We start from the raw sequence: 9365 nt of genomic DNA, 5'->3' as shown, positions 1-9365 counted from the left end.
AAATTTATATTTAATGTAACCATCTCAGTAATGCTAATTAATTTTCTATAGTTAAATTTCATTCGTTGTTTTCTAACCACAAAAAAGTATTGCTTTCTAGTTTATCCCACTTTTTATTTCGCAACTGAATGCAGTCAAAAAATATAAAACTGGCATCATTTTCTGCAGCCTTCAGAAAGTGGTTCTAGTTGAAAAGTAGAACATAAGAGCAATTTACTAGAACAGCAAACAAAGCATATGTCTTTGGGCGGGCCTTGTTTGCTGATGCAAGGAGCACTTAGCGAAGGATTTAATTGCCGAGATTGTTGGTTTTAGGAAGATTGCTGCAAATCTTATTAGAAATGTTTGCAAGCGTTAAGAAATTATTCATCTTGGCTTTTGACCTAATTTTCTTGAGGAAACGTTTTGATCTGCTTTTTTCGTCTACATCAGTTCTCAAAATTGGACTTTCTTAAAATTGCTACGGTCCCATTCTCAAAAACGGAAAATTAAAAAATACCTGGGTTTTTTTTTTTCTTAACTCAGTTATTTAAATATAAAAGTCCATATAATATTTAAAGTGTGTTTCTTTAATGTAAGATGAGATTTCATTCATTTTAAATGCAGAATTTCTGTGCTGTTGTACTGTATTAATACTACCTTCTATATGTGCTTTAAAATCAGAGTACATGCAATCCTAGATGCGCTGAGATTATGAGCTTACAATAGACTGAATCATAGATTATGAGCTTAGAATAATAAAATATTTCAAATAAAGTCAACGCGCTGGTTTCGATATTTTTAAGCGATTGATCAATAGCTCCAATATGTTTTTTTATAGCCCAAGGACTATTAATTTCGTTTTGGCATTTTCCGCTGGTTCACTATAAATGTCGGTTCACTTTTTTAAATTGTTGCAACCAAATATTAGAGGTGTTATATTTAAAGAAATTAAATAATGAAGAATCTGCATAAATGTATGTAAGTTTCTCGCAATGTGATAAAACAACAATACCTAGAGCCTTCAAATTTTGAATAACGTACGTCTAGACCCGAATATGGGCATCTGGAAGCCCGAATTTGGAATTCGAAATTTGTTTTATTATCGATTTCATATTTTGTAACACTTTAACAAATCTTTGATTAACAGACTCAAAGATTTCAAAGCGAGCAATGGCAACACTGTACAGAAAAAAAATTATTTCCAACTCGTGAGACTGTGTATCGGAAATTCTAAAGATATGCTCAATTTAAAACTATTTTGCGATATTGCTCTTGAACTGAGTTTTATGGTTTAAGTGAAAAGAACATGATATTTAATAAATAAATGTAATACACATAACGCTTAAGAAACTTCCCTTTGGGCGTAATGTAAAATCGTGGAGGTTTCAGATTTTGTTTTTATAGTGTTTTGATATTTTAGATATCTCTACAATTTACTTTGACTTACACTTGAATTTAAGACTTAATTAACTGTATCCGTCATTAGGAAAACTAATTAAAAATTGATGTATAGCTCAAACTAATTTCAATATGCCAATAAAACGTCATCGATGATCGGGCATAACTGGAAAAGTGGTACGAATCGTACAGGTTTCTGCATTTCAAAAATTATATAATAGCATGCGGCATGGCTTATTATGCGAGTTTTGTTTATAACACTTTTTACTGTATAAATTCAGTACATTTGGAAAGTAAGCATATTACTATCCAGTTTGTATGTACTTGATAAAAATAATATTGTAAAGCAGTTTAAATGATATTGAAAATCCAGTCAATGTGTAAATGAATTGCAAGTTTAATTTAATTATCTCAGTAAATGTATTGTAAATATGAATTCAGATAATGTTTAAATGTACACGTAGCTGTCATGATTTTATGTAACTATCATATGTAACTTGTACAAGACAATGATTGTAATCAACATATCTATGCTTATACATAGGCTTTGTATGCCCATGCAATATTTATATGTATATTTTTACACGGAGGAAATATTCCCTTCTGCCAGGATGACTATTAACACTGTAATACTTTAACACCAAAGTCAGGTCAGTGGTTAGTTATCTCAGGCGGCGCTCAGTACATTTGGAATATTTTTACACTACATAATTAAGTTCTTAATTTATTTAATTTTTCAGGTAAATTGCTTATTAATCGATTAACAGGAACTACTGACACGCTTATTTTGAGGAAGAAGAAGTATATTATATTTGAAACACTGCAAAAGAAATATTTAAGAAAAACTTGTGTTTAAAATAAATTATTATTTGATGCAACGAAATGGCGGTTCTGATTGAAGTTTTTGACATTTCTCTTCCCAAAGATAATCTTTGCATTGTGTATTCTCAAAACATTGCAAAAAGGAAAAACAATAAATAACAAAAGTATTAACACTTTTAGGTATAAAGTAAGTAAACGAGCTTTACGTTGTAGAGACATTAGGTTATTTCGAAGCAGGACTCGAACCTCGGACCTCTCGAATACGCGCAGAATGTGCTGATCATTACACCACGAATGCATGTAAAAATGCGAGAGAACTATCTTATACACGTCCCCTTTTCTTTTTTTATTAAATGCCTTTATTATTTATGTGTCATTAACAAGTGAAATATTAAAAAAAATAATCTTAAAAAGATTTAAAAACGTAAGAATCCTTCTCTTTGGGAAAGAAAGAACCTAATATAGAACGCCCTACAGAGGTTGTTAGCAAACTAATGCAGTTGTAAACGCATAAAAATATGCTGCGACTTTAGATAAGTTATGGATTGAATGATCATAATAAAGCGAAGACCAATTTATAATGGGAAAAAGAAGGCCTACAAATTGGTTTTCAAGAATTCAAAAATTTAATGACGGAATTTACAGTTATTACGGATTTTCTTACAAAAGAAAATTCAAAAAAATGTAAAAAAGAAAATCTAAAACCATCTCTTTTTCATATAAAAGTATTTTAGCTCCTAGAATAAAATAAAAAAACAGTCTATTTCATACATATAATAACATATAGATGGAGCACGTTATTCTCTCAAAGCATTTATTTTTGATTCCGATGAATATCTGTGGCATCAGAAGTAAGAGCGACAAGAAGTACTCTGATATGTGTTTGGTATGTATGTATTTCTAATTATACGCTCCCCGGTTTCCACACTCGGTAGAACTTCTCTGTTTTGAATGCATTTTCGAGGGTACACCGTGTGTATTAAGTTAGGCGGTTAAGAAGTTGGGAGGTAAGGAGCTGGTTAAATTATTTTCTGTCTTTCCTCCGAGATGTACACCAGACAACGGACGAGAATACTTACATATGCCTTAGTGCATGTGCATTTTTATGCTTTAGATTTAAATGAATGGTATCTACCGCTGTAAAAATATAACTATCCGGCGTAGAGTTTCCTCCCCTGCGTCCCAAAGGGGCGCTTTTTTCATTTACATACACATACACGTTTTGAGAACATTCGGGCTAATGGGCTAAAATTATTTAAAAACAATCTATCCAGTTGGAGACAAAATTGTTTTTTCCCGTACAGTATTGCCATTGCTCACTTCGAAATCATTGAGTTTTACAAAATGTGAAATACACAATAAAAATACACAATAAAATATGAAATACACAATAAAAAATACACAATAAAATACACACTGAAATATGAAATACACAATAAAAAAAATTCAAAATTCGAGTTTCCAAGTGTCCGTATTAGTGTGGAAGACTACGTTGTTCAAAACTCGATGGGTCTAGGTACCATTGTTCTTTAACAATGCAGGAAACATGCATGAATTAATGCAAATTCTTCATTATTTAATTTCTTTAAATATAATAAACGATGATAATATTTGGTGGCAAGAATTTGAAAAGTCATTCGGACTTTTATAGTAATTCAACGCAAACTCTCGTTTGAGACTAATAGCGCCATCTGGGCTAACATCTGGCTACTATTTAAAATTCTTACAACAGAGAAGATACTGATGTAGATTTTAAGAAATTATTTTAGTGCTTTTAAATTTCTCAGTCTTTGAACAATACAGATTTATTAAATGCGAAAGAGAAGTTAAAAATCTTACGTTATGCTGGATGGCAACACTTTGAAAAAAGTTGCTGCGCTCGAGGCGAGCGAATACATGATGGAAAATGGAAGTTAAATTAAACACTTTATGTTTCCCAGAATGGCAACTTGCCGAAACGGCTGGATGGTACAGCCAAATAGAGTAATATAACATAACAATAGTGTAACGATTCGAAAATTTCAGAAAAACGTTAATTGAAATGTTTTTGATATTATAAAAAATAAATATATTACATTTATATCTTTTGTTGATGCTTCTTTATTTTTGTGAGATTTCAGACACATTTAGTGTCTCTTTCTTATAGTATTTAATGCCATAGTTTTGTTTGATATTTCTCTAAATTCATATGATCAGTAATTATCGAGCCTTTGTAATGAATGATAATAGGAACGCTTTTCAAATGAAGACCTATGACACAAGGTTTTGCTTGTTTCAGTTGATTATGGTAAAATCTAAGAGAGCTTTCCGCCTAAGGAGAGTGATGCTTTCGTGAACTTTCTAAGATAAACTGGCTTGTCTCCACATTACACAGAGAGAAAACTATGAAATATTTTATGCAGCCAGCTCGTTTGCCTGGAACTGGTAGTTCGGTCTGAGGTTCGAATCCCGCGAACGGGCTGGCTGCATGGGCGTTTTCGTGGTTTTCCCCATGTGTAACGTGTATACGAGCCAGTTTCCCTTAGAAAGTCCTCCACGAAAGGCATCCCTTCCCTTAGGCAGATAGCCCTCGTGTGCTTTGCCATAACTGAATAATCCAATCCATCGTTTGCCTGGAACTAAACCGAAGTCGAGCTATCAGTGCCTAACGATTTTACTTCTCGGCCGCTGCCTAGAGCGCTAGATAAGCTATGGTAAGCAATGGAGATAGAGTGAGATAATAAATTGAGGATCGCTAATAAATATCCACTTATGTTTGAAATAACGATGCAAATTGGAAATAAATAATAAAAAAAATAAAAAAAAAAAAAAAAAAAAACATAATCCTTCACATAAAGCATTAAAGAAGTAAGGTTGTAGAGTCATTAGGTTATTTTGAAGCTGGAGACATGAAAAGTGAGCAATGCCCTCGCCAGGACTTTGAACCTAGACCTTTCGAATACGCTCTGAGAGTGCTAGTTGTTACACCACGAAGAGATGCAGAAAGGAGAGAAAAATACCTTTTGTTTAAAACATTCATTATAACATAACACATTACTTTAACAAATGCTTAAGCAGTCTGCTTGTTATCTGAAACATATACCAACATATGCAAAATAAATTCAGAAAAATGTAAAGTAAAATATCTTTTTGCTATGATTCCTAATTAGTTATAAATTTCCTAATTTGGATTAGAAGTATCTTAACTTTTGCTTATTGCATTTTTATATGAGTATATAAAACTGTAGAATCAAATAAATATTTCACTATTTATTTTTCTTTCTTTTTAAACGAGAAGAAAGTAGATTACATAAAAAAAGTTAATATAGTAAAGTGTATTACATACTATAATAAAGTGAAATTATTTTGTAAAGTGGCTGACAAGAAATGATAGTATATTATGCTTAAAATGTTAATAGTTAAATCTAAATCCGTTAATACTAAGTGCAAATTTGCCCACCAGCGGCCGAGCGGTAAAGTCGCTGAACACTGGTAGTTCGGTCCGAGGTTCGAATCCCGCGAACGGGCTGGCTGCATGTGTGTTTTCGTGGTTTTCCACATGTGTAACGTGTATACGAGCCAGTTTCCCTTAGAAAGTCCTCCACGAAGGCATCCCTTCCCTTAGGCAGATAGCCCTAGTGTGCTTTGCCATAATTAAATACACCACCACACCTAAGTGCAAATTTAAGTTGACAAATAAATTGAAAACATAAAGTTGCAGAAATATGCTTCATTGCAAGTAATTGAAGTATATACTAGGAAATTATGCGAAAAACGTTCGTATAACCTTCGTAAATATATGGAAATTAAACCATTTTACTGCTGTTAAATCTCGCTTCACGATTATTAGAAGAAGAAAAATTGCAAAGTTAAAAAAACTTGGGATTGGGATTATTCAGTTATGGCAAAGCACACGAGGGATATCTGCCTAAAGGGAGGGATGCCTTCGAGGAGGACGTTCTAAGGGAAACTGGCTCGTATACACGTTACACATGGAGAAAACCACTAAACCTCCCATGCAGCAGCCCGTTCGCGGGATTCAAACCTCGGACCGAACTACCAGTGTTCAGCGTCTTTACCGCTCGGCCGCTGGTGGGCTCCAAAAATAATTTGATACGTCTGTTTATATAGAGATCTACTGAATCTACTATCTTATATTTCAATCTTAGAATACAGCATTGCAATTAAACAAACTTGGAGAATCTCAGTTATGCATACTGCTGTGATATTATGCGTATCTATTAAGTTGTACACAGTTTTATACTCTGCATTACATTTTCTCAAATATATCAAGAAAAATAATTCTTTCATTAATTTAAGTATTTGAAATATATTTATAATGTTTATTATTGGCATTGTTAAAAAAGCTGTTTTAGAATTTTTTCTGCTGATATTTTCAGATTTAATTTTTACATCTATGAAAAAATCATAAACCATTTTGCAGTTAAGTAGTTTTTATTAAATTTTTTAAATAATCTTTCAAAATTCTGCTACATTATGTCTGAAATGCGTGTTCTCATGTAAACCCCATATGTCTGGAAAGTGTAACAGCTAAGTGATATTTATATTAAAATAGCTTTAAATAAGCTGAAGAAAACTTTCGACAGTCAAAATGCTTAGCTTCGTAATAAAAGCCAGTATTAAATATAAAAATATTAAATTGTTTGTGGCAAATTTACTTTAAGCAAATGTATTTGATTCTTTGAATGCCGAAGCATGTTAGAGTTACAAGATGTTTATGTTATTCAGTAAAAGCCTGAGAAGTTTGGAGCTGCTACAGGATCTCAGAATATTTTTTACAAAAATATACCCAACTAATACATTTTCCATCTTCAACAAAAAGGATCGGAAAGTTTGACCATTGAAAAAATTGAAAAAACAGCAAGATTTTATTCTGGTATTTCGTGCGGAAGGATAACCTCCCTAAAATCTATCGCTGACTGCAGGCAGTGGGAAAGAAGTGTTCAGTGGGAAAGGCTTTCTTTCAAACTAAGGTATACTGTTGAACTTCTTGAAAAGATTTTTACGTATTGCAAAAATGGCATTCTCCAAAATGTTTAAAATGTTTTCTGTAGAAAGGTTACTTTCAGTAGAAAATAGGAAATAGTGTAGTTTAATGCAGTTAAAGGAAAAGCTACTCGGAGTCACAACGTTTTCTTTTTTACTAATGTAATACAATATATTTAAAAGTATGTAAGGGTTTCGATTATTTACCCATTATCGTATATTTTTATCTTTGCTGCCCCTTCTACTTTCTTCAGCTCTCATAAGAACGCAAATTAATTAACATGTGTATAAGAATTCGGCTCTATTTCTCACCTAGCTCTTATAATTATCTATATTGACAATAGCTTGTTACTAGTCGTGTTTGCTTGCGTATTTAGAAGCTCGAGTTAGAGCTTGTAATAAGACCTGTCAATTTCAAGCAAATTGTGAATTTTTGCATAAATATTGATTTTACATTTTATGTTAGCTTAAGTCTCACAAATTGATTTCGTAATTGAAGAGCTGTGTATATAGCAAGGTATAATAAAAACGGTTATTTTAAGCCTTTATTTGAGTTTATAGTTAATTTACTTAAAGTCTAAGATTGAGCATCATGTCACCTGTCTTTGCAGAACCTGGTTTGTATTTCGTAATTCTTCGGTTTCTCTTCATTTTTATGCTTTATTTTCTAAAAAAATATATATATGTTAATTTATAGTCATAGATGATTGGAAAATACCATTCAGCATCCAACATATGATTTTGATTTGATTTACATTTTGAAGTATAGAAGAATTGTTATGGTTTTTTAATGATATGCAGTCATTTTCATGGCATCTTCCTTTAAAATATAGTCACTCCATAAAATAATTTGTTTAGTATTTAAACAAATTTTCTGAAAGAGGCCGAAACCTTTCGCAAAAATCATGAGAACTTGCAGTCACTAGATAAGGGAATTTTCTAAAGACTGTTCTGAAAGATGATAATTCATATTTACGTTTCAGTTCTAGAAATCAAACAGCTCGTATGCATGCATTTTAGTATTCTCTGAAAGGAAATGTTAATTGATTTTGCAGTTCTTGATCTAATGGACCATTTCAAAATAACAATATAGTTCTTGAACTTGGCGTTAAGTTAAGAAATAATTTAGATAAATTGATTGGTGTAAACACAACGCGAAAATCAATAATTACTAACCAAATGTATCTTTAGTTAGAAAATATATCTGTTATAAATTCTATTTTTGAAAAAAAAAATACTGTCAAGCTATGCAAAGTAAAGATTTAGCTAGTTGATGCATTAGTCCTATCGTGAATGTTCGTTCGATAGTTTATAACAGTGGTTTAGAGGAATGCTCAACGTTTTTAATATCAGATTTTAAAAGATAAACTGGTATGGTGTAAAGCAATTCAAAATTTCAATTTCAGTTTATATTTCCCGTAAATGTAAATGTTCGCGGAATCATTCGAATAAATGAAAGAAAATCCAAATATTCTTACTTCTTTAAATATCTGATTATATTAAATAACACGTGAGAATGTAAGTTATTTTTATTTATTACTTAATTATGTAAATATTTATTTAAAGTAAATGCTTTGGGGCAAATAACGTGTTTCTCGTTAATTTTTAATAGTTCATATTATCTGATAGAAAATTTATATTTAAAACTACATGTAAAATTCAGTTTAAGGTATGCAAATCCATGTCCACACGCATTCTTACCCAACCTCCATTTTCGATGTCGTTGGTCATAGCCATACATTTCTAGTTACAAAAATCTTTTAATTCATGATTTGGAATTTTTAAATTTAAAAATATCAATTTCATAAAAATTACGAAATCTAACATTTTTCTCCAGGGTTTTGTTCTTATACAATGCCTATACCCTATATGTTTCGGCCACCAGATAGTCTGCCTGCTTGTGAAATCTTATTTCGCATCGTGCAGTTCGCATTTTGATTTTTTGTGTTCTTGTAAACACTAACTTAACTTTGGAGCTTTGCTTTTTACTGTGTTGTGTTCTAAAGTTAAAACTGCTGAATAAAAAGTGAAATATGCAGTCCACTCGCATATGTTGTATTCTTACTGTTTATTTATTTAAATTTAGGATACCCTGATGCAATACTATACCTATATTTATATAAGTTTTACCTTTCAAATTTAAGCACACTATGGTAAAATTAACAAAATGGAAAATA

This window comes from Stegodyphus dumicola, chromosome 4, assembly GCF_044657685.1.
Source record: "Stegodyphus dumicola isolate Sdum_Otavi_A_Nest chromosome 4, ASM4465768v1".
Lineage (NCBI taxonomy): Eukaryota > Metazoa > Arthropoda > Arachnida > Araneae > Eresidae > Stegodyphus > Stegodyphus dumicola.
The sequence above is the reverse complement of the archived record's forward strand: the minus strand, read 5'-3'. Positions refer to the sequence as shown.